Genomic DNA, 14,196 nt, shown 5'->3' with positions numbered 1-14,196 from the left:
TACCTCTAGATATCATTCACCGCGACGAACCTAAACAGTTATAATGAGGCATAATAAAACCTGTCCTTTACTTTATGCAATATATCTTTAATATGCTTAATATACTTAAGAATAAGAAATTGTTTTACTTGCCGTCGCCCTGCACTATTAAACCCGTTGTTAGAAAGACTTCTAATTAAGGGCATCTGTGCCCCTCTCTTGCTAATTAGGCTTTCAATTATCGCTGAGGCTTTCATGCCCTAAGACCCAATACTAAAGTATTAAACCTCTTTACAACATTAATAAGGTATTAACAATTATTTACTGTTTTTGACTTTATCGTTGTAAATTGTAGGACTTTTCATGCAGCTTGGCAATTTATTATTGGGTAAACATGGATTCCCTTCATCTTTTTGCGAAGATATTCCCTTATACCTATTTAGATGTCATACATTTTTGCATGACAATTAGATAGACATCCATTGAAATTGTTTTTATATATAAATTTCTACCCTTGTTCTACAGTTTTCTTATTTTGATTCATCTGTGAGCCGGAGTTGCAACTAATAAAATTTGTTCTCCAGATATTACAATCATTGATAATGACTTGAAAGTTTCTGAAAATGATCAGTTTTGAGAATAGTGTATCATTCCTATGTAATTTGAGACAATGAAGAACGTTTTCTAAGTGTTAAAATACTTCAGAAATACTCCTTTATTCATGCACTTTTAGGCTCAGAAATACCGTAAGACAACTAAAACGGATTCTTTCTCGATTATAATAGAAAGTGATGGTATGCTTAGAATCGCTAGTAATGCGGTTATTGGACAGGTTTTTTTACACTGTGATACTGACAAAAGAGACATTCGCATGTTAATATACGGCTTAAATTCGACAGGGTTTCATAACTAATACAGTCTAAAAATTATATACGAACAATAAATCCAACGACCACTAATGAAATATTTTAACGGTATCTGAAACAGATATTTGGTCAGTTGATTAAAAATTAAATTTTTATATTTGAAATTTCTTCACTATCACACCCTATTGAAAATTTATTTTTATTTTTAATAAAATAGAATAAACAAAACTTTGATATTCATCTAAGATTTTTCAATTATAATCATTAATTATTATAAATATTATAATCATTAAAATAATTATATTATATCATATTAATTATATAAATGTTAATGTAATTAATAGGAATTTTGTAACACAGTTGTCGCTTCTAAATTCTCAAAAGTGTTCTCAAAAATTCAAGTTTAAATGAAGAATACTATATCATTAAACTAATTTCTTAATTATTTCTTATATTTCATTATACTTACTCTTAATTATACATTTCATATTTTTATATAAGTAAATATTAGACACATATAAATTAAATGTTATGAATTTTTTATCATTAGGTAGGGTTACGAATCTGCATAATGCAACCATTTTACAATTTAAACTCATATATACATTGTGACCGAAAAGTTTCCGGAAATTTTAAATAAAACGCAAAATTCTTAATCTTCATCAATATTTATTTTATCTCCTTCAAAATATGCTCCATTAGAAGCGATACACAAATGCCAACGTTTCTTCCAATCATCAAAACATTTTTTATAGGCGCTTTCCGGTATGGCTTTGAGTTCCCTCTGCGAATTCTGTTTTACGTCTTCTATGGATTCAAAACGCGTTCCTCTGAGTGGTAATTTGAGGTTGGGAAACAGGAAAAAGTCACACGGTGCAAGATCAGGTGAATACGGTGGCTGTTCGATGGTATTTATTGAATGTTTGGCCTTAAAATCGTTGATAATGTTGAACAAATTGAGGTGAATCGGAACAAGCCGGGCGTTGACACGTCGCATACACAAATTGTCCACCAAAATCAAACGAGCCATCTCACGACCGATGCCTAGCTCTCGTGCTATCTCTCTAACACTCACATGAGGATTTTTGAACACGATTTCCTTTGCCTTTTCAATGTTTTCGTCGGTGGTAGAGGTCGAAGGTCGTCCAGAACGCGGCATGTCTTCGACGGTCGTACGACAGTCCTGAAAGGCTTTGTACCACTCATAAACTTGAGTTTTCGATAAAACTGATTCCCCATAAGCCTTTTGTAGCATTCGCAACGATTCTGCACACGAAATTTCGTTCGAAAAACAAAATTTGATGCAAACTCTTTGTTCAATATTTTTTTCCATTGTTTTTTTCGCAACGCACTACTGAGGTGAACTGGTTTCAACAGCTGCCGTAAACGAACTGTCTGACAGATCGCGCTCATTTTTGGCATAGAAATTAAGGACAGTGCTGCCAAACTACATAAACTTAAAATATCGAAAAATATACAGCGCGCGAATTTTAAATGAGAATTTCCGAAAAATTTTCGGTCACAATGTATTATAGCTTACAATAAATATTTTACTTTATTTTATATTAAATATTCATGGCTTCATGCTATTTATATTTAATTTGTTTTCAATAATATGTTTCAGAATTGTCCGTGTTATTTATAAAAGACTATTGTTTGGAATATTTAGCAAAAATATGCAAAATGCAAAATTTTCTTTTTAATAGGCAAATTAAATACAATTATAATAACTCAATAAATTATAATGAATCTATTATGTTTTATATAACCTGATTTATATTATAATTTATTTTATATTATATTTTTAATGTAACAAATCAAATATAATCAAAAATATCTAACATGTTATTAATTTGATATAAATTTTTATTTAACATAATATTTGTTTAATATATGAAAATATTAATGATATACAAATTCTTTTTTACATTTAATACTTTTCACTTATCTTTAATTTATATCAAATATTACTTAAATGAATAGAATATAATATATTATTAGCAAATAATATAAAACCAATACAAATTTATAAATATCATAGCGTGCTTGACAATATAATTTTTTATTGTGTAAAAAAAAACACAATTAAAAAATATTATATAGAACAAAATCAATTACATGTCCCATTAACAAAATAACCAGAAAAACATCATTTGTGTTACAAATTACTTAAATTATAAACTATAATAAACTTAATTTTTACTAATTTTAATTATTTAAATATTGATTATTGAACAGAGAAATTATTAGAAAATTAATATTATTATTTAATGTATTATTTTCTTAATAAATTATTGTTCTGTTGCGAAACAAAATTAATGTTTTTCTTTTCTAATATTTGTTAGTTTGAAATCTAATATATTTTAAATAGTAATCTTTTTTTCAATAATCACCGATTTTAATTACTGATATTTGCAATTATGGGCTACATATGTTATACAAGGCACAAACGAGTGCAAGAATCCTTACAGGTTAATAATTTTTTTTTTTCAAGTATTCCCTTAAAATCGATAGAATACACATTACAAAAGCTAAGGTACTTTTGTACGTCATATAACGTATGAGTGTTTTGTTTTTTATTCGGCCAAAACCATAGAATCAATCGCAGATTCAATCACTCAATAGAATCCGCTTTTAGAATTAGTGAATAACATTGCAAGTACATACATTGCTTTCACTATGAATTTTTCAGTATGTAGTACAAACCTTTAATTTCCTAATGATTTCTTTTTCTTATAAACTTTCAAAAAAATTAAAAAAACAAGTACTTGTTCAGTTTACTTTTTTAAGGAGAATGAATTTTTGTAGGTAAAATCAAGTACGGCCCTTAAACATCTATTTTACAGTATAGGTAGTCTAGTCAAAAATTATTACTTTAATTTTATGAAAATCAATTAAATTCTAGAATTTCAGATTATTTGAAATTTATTAATTAATTTAAATTATTTTTACTTATTTTAAATATATGAAAAAGATTCTAATTGAATGCCTGCTGACATAAATTATTATTTTATTATCTTCAATCTGAACTGTTTATTTAGTTCTTTAATTTTTGTAAGTATTTTATGTAGGAACACTTCAGGATAATTAAGTGGTCACTAACCACTGTCAGGTGTTTATATTTGTCCAATATATAAATTGAGGTAAAAAGATACATTTCTTAGAATGCATTTCCTAAAAAAAGTAAAAATCATGCGATGAATACTGGAAATGGTCACAATCGGTCATTTTTGTCGATCAATGAGAACAGTTTTTGGTCGTCAATCAACTTGAACAAAACAAGAAGTCCACACATTTCGATTAATAACATAACAAGTAGTATGAAGTATTTTTAAATTTTCACAATTATTTCACAATAAATTTTCATTAATTTAATTTTACTAATTATTGAAAACAACATTTAACAACGATTACATGCATATGTCACTCTCAAACATGCGAAAAAGACACACAAGTATAGATGTAATGCGCCCGCCTTATAAAATATATATTAATCTTAATGTTGATATGTATAAATTGTACAACTTACAAAACGAAACTACTTATTTATCCCATCAAAAATATATAAAAATTTAGATTTTTAATTTCTAAAAACGAAAAAGGTCTGAAACGACTTTTCAACCAAGGTGATGGTAGCTGGGAAATGGAAACTAATAACATATAAAAAAGTGTTTAGCTACGATTTTTGTCGTAGCGAAAAATTTAATTATTTATTTTCATGATATTTAAAAAGTACGCGCGAATTACTTTCATTTTGCACCCATTAACAGTATATTCTGACCAAAATTTGTGGCTCTCCAGTAATTTCTAGTGTTTTTTCCGACTCTTGTATAAAGTTCAACGCTGTAAGCTGGTTCTTTTCGTATTTTACTTTTTAAAAAAAATTAATATTGAAGTGTAAACACTTCACGTGGCGCTGAATGCTCAGAGCATCAAAGGCACCCCCTCTTTGAAAATTTTTATTCCATTGGTAAAAGAGAAATTCCCTTTAAATTTACCGTTTATTTATGTTTTTTGTATAAATTATTATATTTATATATATATAGTTCCATTAAATCATTAATTTTAGTTATATTTTCTGTATCATTTTTATTAAGAAAACTGAAACATTATCTATTGTATTATTATAATGTATGTATGAAAATGTATTTAACATACATTGTAATAAGTAGCAATAAATATATAAATTAAATGTATGTTCTCATAAGGTATGACTTTTAATAAGCATGGCAAGAAATTATTATTTTCATAAATAATTTTAATCATTATTATTTTCATAAATAAATTTAATTATTATGTATATTATTTAAATCAATTACGGCTTCAAAACAGTAATAGGCGCTCAAATACATATATCGACTTTAATTTAAACATTTTGAAATTTAGAGATTTTTGGACTTCCAAATATTGGTTCGTTGATTTATGTATCCAATAATGCGATGTTTTCTAACAGGAAACGTGTTGTCGCATTTAAAAATAGTTAATTATTTATGCGTTTTATGACAATTAAAAACTTAATGATTTTTAAATATATTCTTCAGGAACTAAATATATTTTCGACACTAATAGAATAACACTAAACACCAAGTTCTGCAGCAAAATTTATAACAAATTAAAAAAATTTTTTTTTAAATGAAATTTATGATTGATTCCTCTTTATAAAATTTTGTTAATACTTTTTGAATGTAATTAAATATATTTTTAGTCGTTTTGTGTTACTTTTTCATATTTATTATAAAAAAATTATTTAATATCATTTATTAATTATATAAATGTTCTTTATTTTTATTATTTTTAAAAAAATAATAAAGTCAACATTAAATTTATTTTATAAATATTAAAAATTAATTATGTAATATTACTCCATAAAATCTTTCATAATATCTTATTTGTTTACATAATTAATAATATAATTACTTCCACGTCAAATTTTTTTTTGTATTTATTAAAAATAAATAACATTTATTGTATAAGATCTTTAATATTTTAATCAATTTCTATATAAATTATAAAGGCACATCCTCTTCATTTTTCAATTTTCTTATTTAATTACAATTACAAATAATTTAATGTTATTACAGAAAATTTTGTTAAAATAAAATATTTTTGTATAAAATATTTAAATCTGTTTTATATACATTAAAACCAAATAATTTGATATTAAGTTGAAAACAATAATTTTATATATTTATTCAAACTTAATAATTACAAAAAAACAGACATCAAAAATAAAAATAAAGCACAGCTACACAACCTTTCCTTGCAATAATCGTCCGAAGACTGAATATTTGCATACGAATTATTATTTTGGTTGCAGTGCTTTTGCATGCTTTCAGCGTTTTTCACCTATACACCCACAAATGTTCATGGTGTATGTGAGCAAGGCTGCATTAAAACTATTAAAAATCATTTAGAACCATTTTCTCATCCTTACGTTACGAATCAAGGCAAAACCAACAGTTAACTATAAATATGAGAACTAAATTTTAATTGCATCGTTACATTATTAAAAAGAAAAACCGTTATTAAATAAAAAATATCAAAATAGAATTCAAATTATAAATATTTACATATTAAACTAATGAAACCCAAACTATTTTTACATACCATACATAAAAGTAATAACATTAGAACTGCATAAAATTAGTAAAAATCATTTGAAATAATGAAAAGTATTATGGAAAAGCACAGAATTTAAAAATATGAAAAATCATTAATGAAATTAGTTTGTAATAAAAAAATGGTTAGTAGATTTTACAAAAAATGCGTTTATATCGAAAATATTCATAGTTAAACAAATGAAAAGATTTTCAAATGGAGAAAGTATATAGATCAGAAAATATACATATATTTAGTCAAAATATTATATAATTGTATATATGAAACATATTGTTACTGGTGTTTAAGATAGGTTCAATTTATAAATAATTTTATAAAAAAACAAAACATAACAAAAACATAAACAAACACTGCATGCAGACTATTTAAGTAATATAGGTATTGCATAATGTAATTATGAAAGGTACGTACCACATTCATAGATTCATGCGAACATATGTAGATAAATATATGCAGCTACCCTTGACATAAATATAAACTAGTAAATAATAAATTGTATTCAAATAAAAAATAAACATAAACATAACAATGTCATAAAAAATTGTAATAATGTAAGAAAAGAAACAACAAAAACGCATATGAGATTTCTACTTAAATTTTTTATTGATTAGATTATTTATATGAATTGTTACGTGTGTAAGTAAATAAATCGTAAACTACAATAATTTCAACAAAATTTGTATTAATTTTTTTAAGCAATTTATTTAGTGAATAAATTTATGCATCACACATACACAAATTGGCTTCAATAGAGTAAATAATTTTTTGATTAGTTTTGTAACAAATTTATAAAAATCATAATAAATATCGTTTAAAATGATTATATTTTAATTGAATAAGAATAAATAATAAAGATATGAGAAAAATAGTCATGTTTAAATAAAATGTGTTATTGAACAAAATGAAAAACAACTTTATTGTTCACAAAACATAAGGCATTAATATAGGAAAATTTCTATGTTCGCTTCCATATGTTCACTTATTATCCTTTCTTATCTAGCATATAGTCCTAAACAATTCAAACCCTTTGATGAGTATTTACAATTGAAATTTATAATATGTTTTTATAAGGAATTTTTGTTTTTCGTTTATACGACAATTAATTATACTGAGTGATTTTCAATAATTTATAGTTCGTTTTCGTCATCTATACATCAGCATATATACGCTATGATACCGTCGGTATCCCATATTAAAGTGTCTTAAATTTAAAGCGTGATTCCTTTGAAGTTGGTTTTATTTATTAGGATTTTAGTTTTTATTTTGATCATGTTACTAATATTAGGAATTCTCCTGATAAAGGCGAAAGCGAATTTGCCGAAGTACGTATAGGAATACACAAAAAAATACGATTGAAATAAAAGTTAAAATCCTAAAAAACAAAACCGGCATTAAAATATTTTCGCTGTAACAAATCAAAACATTAAAACAAAATTACGTGATTATTTGATTTTAGAATTGTGAAAAAGCATCAAAAAAGAAGGATACATATTTAAAATTTACAAAAAACACCATACAACCATATTAAACATAATTGTCGGAGTTGCAGAGAGGAAAAAAAATCTAAAAAAAATTATCAAAAATTATTTTATTTTTATTTATTATAATTAATTAAAGAATATAAAATCTTATAACAAAAAGAAGATAACGAGCACTAGCTGCTAGAGCTTTCAGCAAGAATATTATGAATATAATTTTATTGACTAAATTCCGGGCTTTAATATACTTTTGTATCAAAAGCATACTTTTAATAGCAAATATTTTTAATACGCTGGTAGGTAAAATATTTGGAAATATATTATTTTGATGGGGACTATTACAAAGCGGACAGTTAAATGACTCATCGCCACCCAAAAAGTACTCACGGAAAAGCTTTGAATGTCCCATAAGGAATTAAATAAAAATTTCACATTATTGACGAGTGCTTGAAATGGGTATACTCGTATTGTTTTTAATCTATCGGCATTGATCGACTTGTAGCGATGCTCGTTCGTTAATCATTTCATTGCTTTTTCATCTTTCGTATGTTTGATTATAAGTAACATAATCGTATTAACCCGCCCCTGCCTTTCTTTAGTTATTGTAAACTACTTCTATAAATTTGGAGAAACTGTTTAATGGCATGATCAACTCATCGCCCTTTAAATTGTTGCTACATGTTTACTCCAAATTTATAGAAACGGTAAACTAGCATGTTTTAAATAAACTAAGGTACTATATTGTATAATGGAAAATAAGAAATAAATACTTTAACTTCAACAATCTAGTTGAGAAGACATATTTGATACTAAATACATTACTTATAATATTTAATATGTTTCTCTTTTGCATACATATTGAATAAGAACAAGAGAGAATGATTGGCGGCAAAGCAGCTTAATGTACTAGTTCATTTAATTTGATTTTAATTTTATTAGAATAAACTATGCAGTTAGTTCTGAGAGTGCAGATAAGATTGTTGTATTATCAATTTTTTTTACTACTTCGATTGTTGATCTACTGTCTGTACATGTTAGAAATTTTGCACAGTTGAATTTTGAGTGGTCTGTAGCAAATTTTATGGCCAGAGCTTCTGCAGTAAAATAAGAACAATGTGGTATGGCAAAATTTTCAGTTTTTTAACCGTTTGTGTGCAAGTGAGTCCATATAACAATATGTAACTTTTGCAAACAGCAGTCTATAAATTTTAGTGTTTGTATCACTTTTCGAACAGGTTTGGAGGTCATCACGAAAGATGATGGTTTTAGAAACCATCAAATATACTACCTGCTGCAACTAAAAAAGTATAATTGAAATATATATTATTGAAATAAAAACAGGTGTCACAGCTTCGAAACATCGGGCATTAGATGCAGACTGTCAATATGTCCATCTAACATAGATGAAAAAAGTATTCTGGTTTGCTAAAATAATAATATTAAATTGATAGCTAATATTTGAAATGGAATATGCAAATATAAAAGTTAATGTACAAATGCTAAAGACTAGCAAGGGTAAAGAGTTTTACAAAAGTATTGTAAATTCTTGAAACTCCTCATACAGGTTAAAAATAAGAGAAAACTTTATTATCATTCCAACTAAATATACATCTTCAAACGAACGTTTACTAGATGAATGTATTTAGTCATAAAAGCAAATTTTAATTCATTTAATCTCCTCTTTGATGCCTAATCCTTCTCGTTAAGGCACATGTTATGTAAACAGACACATAAATGTCATATGTGAAATTGCTATTGTTAAATTAAATTATATTTTTAATATAGATTAAAAAGTTGACAAACTCAAAGCATATATGGTGATATCCTTTCTGCACCTCGTCACGAAAGTCATTCGAATTGCTCAATATTAAATGTTCAAATTTCCAGCTTTTAATAAATAAATATGTATTTTTTACTGAGGATATGTAAGCGTAACCATATAAAATATATATCAATTTGGGCACAACCCAAGAGCACCAAAATTGTAGTAACCGCGCAAAATTGAGCATTATGATGTGACTTTCCGCATAACATGCTTTTAGGATCATGACCAGAATAAAATTGGTGTGATCATGAGTGTTTGCATAACACGACCCTAAGATAATGATAGTTGTGTTTTTATATAGACTATACAATTTTAATGTCACTTCCAATATTTTAAAAATGCATTCATTATTAATTTTCAACATGTTACCCTTTCTACAAAAGTACGATCGATACGATGAGGGATAAGATCTATATCTTGATTAAAAAAGTTTCTATTTATGTTGAATTATTTTATTTGCAAAGTATTTGCATGCATTAAAATAGCAATTAAGTATTTTATTTAACTTTTCTTATAATATATGCTCTGAGCAGAATGCTTACAACTGCGACAAATATTTCTAGTTTCTAGTAAAAAGCTAGATTTGTATTTAAATGCTATATCAAAGCTCTGAAATACATAAAAAATATTATAAATAACTTGTTTTGTAAACTTTTTATTTTTAAGTTTATATTTAAAGTTTTTTAGTGTCATTTTAATTGTTGCCTATAGAAAAAAATAATAATTTGCAACATAAAAAAATAATGAAAATTACATTCAGCGCAGAGCATAACTGCAATCTTACCAGCCAGCTTCTAAACGCATGGACATCCATTGTATTTTTTTATAATTCGATTGTCGAATAATCGAATAGCTTCTTCTACTCCTTTAAAAGTTTTGTAGTGATTAAGTTTTTTTAATTATATAGTAGAGTTTTCTGTATATATGGAGGTTCTTTTACAACACTATAGTACTGTGGTGATATGTTATGACATATATGTTATGTCATTAAAAACTAAATTAAAAAACTTTTGAATTGTACATAGACATGTACAAAGATCTTAATGAAACATTGAAATAATAATATATTTACATATATATAATTATTTATATGCATTGTTATGCATTGTAAAAAAAAACTATTACTACAAACATTATGAAGTTTAAAAACAATTAATAGAGCAATTAAATTTTTTGTTCGTATTATTATATATTTGTTAGGTAAATACTTTAATTAATTTCGTTTAAAAATGTGTAAAACGCACGGTTTGTTACTTGTGTTATTTTGACCGATTATGTCAGTCGTATTTAACTCCATTAGAAACAAAACACAAACAGCACTTTTACCCAATAGAATTGCGTGCTGACCCTGAAACACATACCACCTAGACAGCTTTATTAAATTATTCCATGTGAGGACCTTTAACTCACCGCGGAAACAACATCCAACAACTGTTGTCATTTTTCCAGTATTACAAAACCACCAAATTCACTTTCGATTGAAAAAAATCTACTGTAGTTCAATGCTCCATTTTGTTTTTATACGAATATCTTCACTCTGGTCTTTAAAGGCTGCGAGCTTTTCACTTTAAATTTATTGACTAGTTGGTAGATTCCGGATTCCGTCAGAAATAACACAGCCCAAATTGCGTGTCGACTGGATATTATTATAGCTTTAATTTAAGAAATTGAATGTATTTTACACTGAAACATTAAATGGTAGAGCACTACAGTAACGGAACAATCTGGAACATTTTTGACCAACACCAACAACTGCGCCAATGAGGGTGTGTCTAAGATTATAGGTATATGAAAATTTAAGCACTTTTTCAGTTTAAATATAATTTCCAGGTAGTATAAATTTTAAATTAAAAAGTTTTATTGCTTTAATTATAATCAAAAACCAAATCTGATTACCTTATTATGGTCCGAAAATACAAAAAAAAAAACGCTTAATTAAAAGTTTTGATAAATAGTTTTAAAATAATCAAATCATTAACAATCAAAAGAACTAAGTATAATCAATTTGAATTCACAAATCACACAATAAGGATTGATGAGCAATATGTACATAGCTGAAACAATTATGACATAATAGCATAAGACAATAAAATCAATTAAATAATTTTCCATTATTTTTACTAGTCACGAATAACTTTATGTACATATATTAAAAATTGTAGCTAATACAATTCAAAAAAAAATCATTAATTACTTCAGAGTAGAGATTTTTGTAATAAGTTTTGTTAATGAAGTGTAGCATAAAATAACCACAAAAGTTGTGGCTATCATATCTCAAAAAAGTTAAATTTTTCCATTAAGCGATATTTAAATATTTTTTTTATAAACTGGTGATTGTAAACCATATCTAAGTGAGAATACAAAGTTTGTGTAAATGACATTAAATCTGATGTACAAGTTAAATTAGTTAAACGCGAATATTAAATTGCATTTAAATTCAACTAATACCAAAAAAAATCATTGACAGAAACGAAGACAATGTGATTTTGAGGACCTTGAAGATTATAACCGAGTACCACTACCACCACTCGAAATGAAGAAAACATCCAGAACACCATAAAAATTCTTCAAAGTGATCACATTTATATGATAGAGCATTTATATGATAGACCTTAATGAAAGGTCAATATGTGTTACGTACCAAATTCTTTAATGAACTATAAAAGACTGCAGACTGAACTTGGAATATCGTTTGAAAGTTCTACAACGATTTTTAATCAGAATTCAATGAATTCGACCAGAATATTGAAATATTTAAGAATATATCTTATTTTATATTTGTAAACGTGTATTTTATTCATATTTATACTTTCATCTTGAATTAAACTTACACAGCAATAGATTATTCTGGAACAGAGATTTGTACTTTCATTTCCCTTTTGACTGATTGTAATTTTATGGTGAAAACCTTGAACAAGTAATTGAAAATATCACTAATTGTATTATCAGATTTATTTTAGGGGGTTATTAAAGGCTAGGGCTGTGCAAACTACGGTCTTATTTGTGCGATCCACTACATGATTCCAACCCACTAACATTCGCAAATCCTTCTTTGGTATATTTTTATAGTTGTGTTATAGATTACGAATACTATTCCATAGCTGTGCAGAAAAGTACTGACCAAACTAAAATAAATCAGTTATTAATTTTCATACGTTGTGTGTCAAAACATTTTACAATTACCAAGAAAGTGCGAAAATTAGTGTCATTACACGGAATAGTAAAAACGATGACGGGTAGTGGCAGGATTCGCAGGACTTCTTAGACAAAATGATATCGAATGCCCGCTAATTCACTAATTAGATGGCTAAGTTCTGGACAGTACTTACTACGTTTTTTTATTTACGAATAGAAATACCTTCATTTCTAAAAAATGAAATCAAATCTGATACATCCAAAGGGGAAAATAAAATGCAAGATCCTCATTTTCTGACTGATCTTGCATTTTTAACTGATATGTCACAGCATTTAAGTGAATTGAATTTAAAGTTGCAATGTAATAAACATAATATAGCCAACCTGTATGGATATGTGAATGAATTTAAATGCAAGCTTAAATTATTTAAAACATCAATAGAACATAACTTTTTTCTTTTCTTCCGTGTTGCAAAGAACATTACACAGAGATGGAAGATATTGAAGAATGATATTTTTCAGTCCACCTGAATTATATTAATGAGATACTTATGGAATTTGAGCAACGTTTCAAAGATTTTAAAGGCTTATGGAGCGAAATATCTCTTATAAAGACTGATTACAAGTTGGACTTCTGTGACCTTCAATCAGACCTCTTTTTTAAAAGCAGAACAAACTCGAGAACTAAACTCTTTAAGCTACTTAGCGAGCGTTAAAACTAACAAACTTTGGATTAAAATTGAGTTCGATGATGAGCAGTACCTATATATGTGAAAGCGCGTTTTCAACTTTGAATTTTATAGAATCAAAATACAGATCTTCACTGACTGATAAATCACTTACACAAGCACTGCGTCTATCAACAACTTATAATAATGTTGATATTGATAGAATTTTTAAAGATAAATTAGTAAAAAAAATGAATTAAGCTAAATTGAATATTTCGGGCAGTAATTTATTTTTATACAAAAAAATCATGTACGTTTCTATTTGTCTCTGCGGTCCTCCAATCTATATAGTGATTTGTAATCAAACCAAAGAATTTGAATCAAACCAAAGAAAACTGAAGTTTACCATAGATAATATGTTATTATAATTTTGAAATAACTATTTTGACAAAATTTGAAACTTTTAAACTATATATATAATTTAAAATTTTAATCTTGAAGGCATTTCAGAAACCCCCTTAAGCAAATAGTTCGATAAAAAATGAAATTAGTAATTAATTGAAAGGATATTACAATACACACATATCTTAGATTCTATTGGACTTAAACTTAATGTTTCGAATTGT

This window comes from Teleopsis dalmanni, chromosome 2, assembly GCF_002237135.1.
Source record: "Teleopsis dalmanni isolate 2A chromosome 2, ASM223713v2, whole genome shotgun sequence".
Taxonomy (NCBI): Eukaryota; Metazoa; Arthropoda; class Insecta; order Diptera; family Diopsidae; genus Teleopsis; species Teleopsis dalmanni.
The sequence above is the reverse complement of the archived record's forward strand: the minus strand, read 5'-3'. Positions refer to the sequence as shown.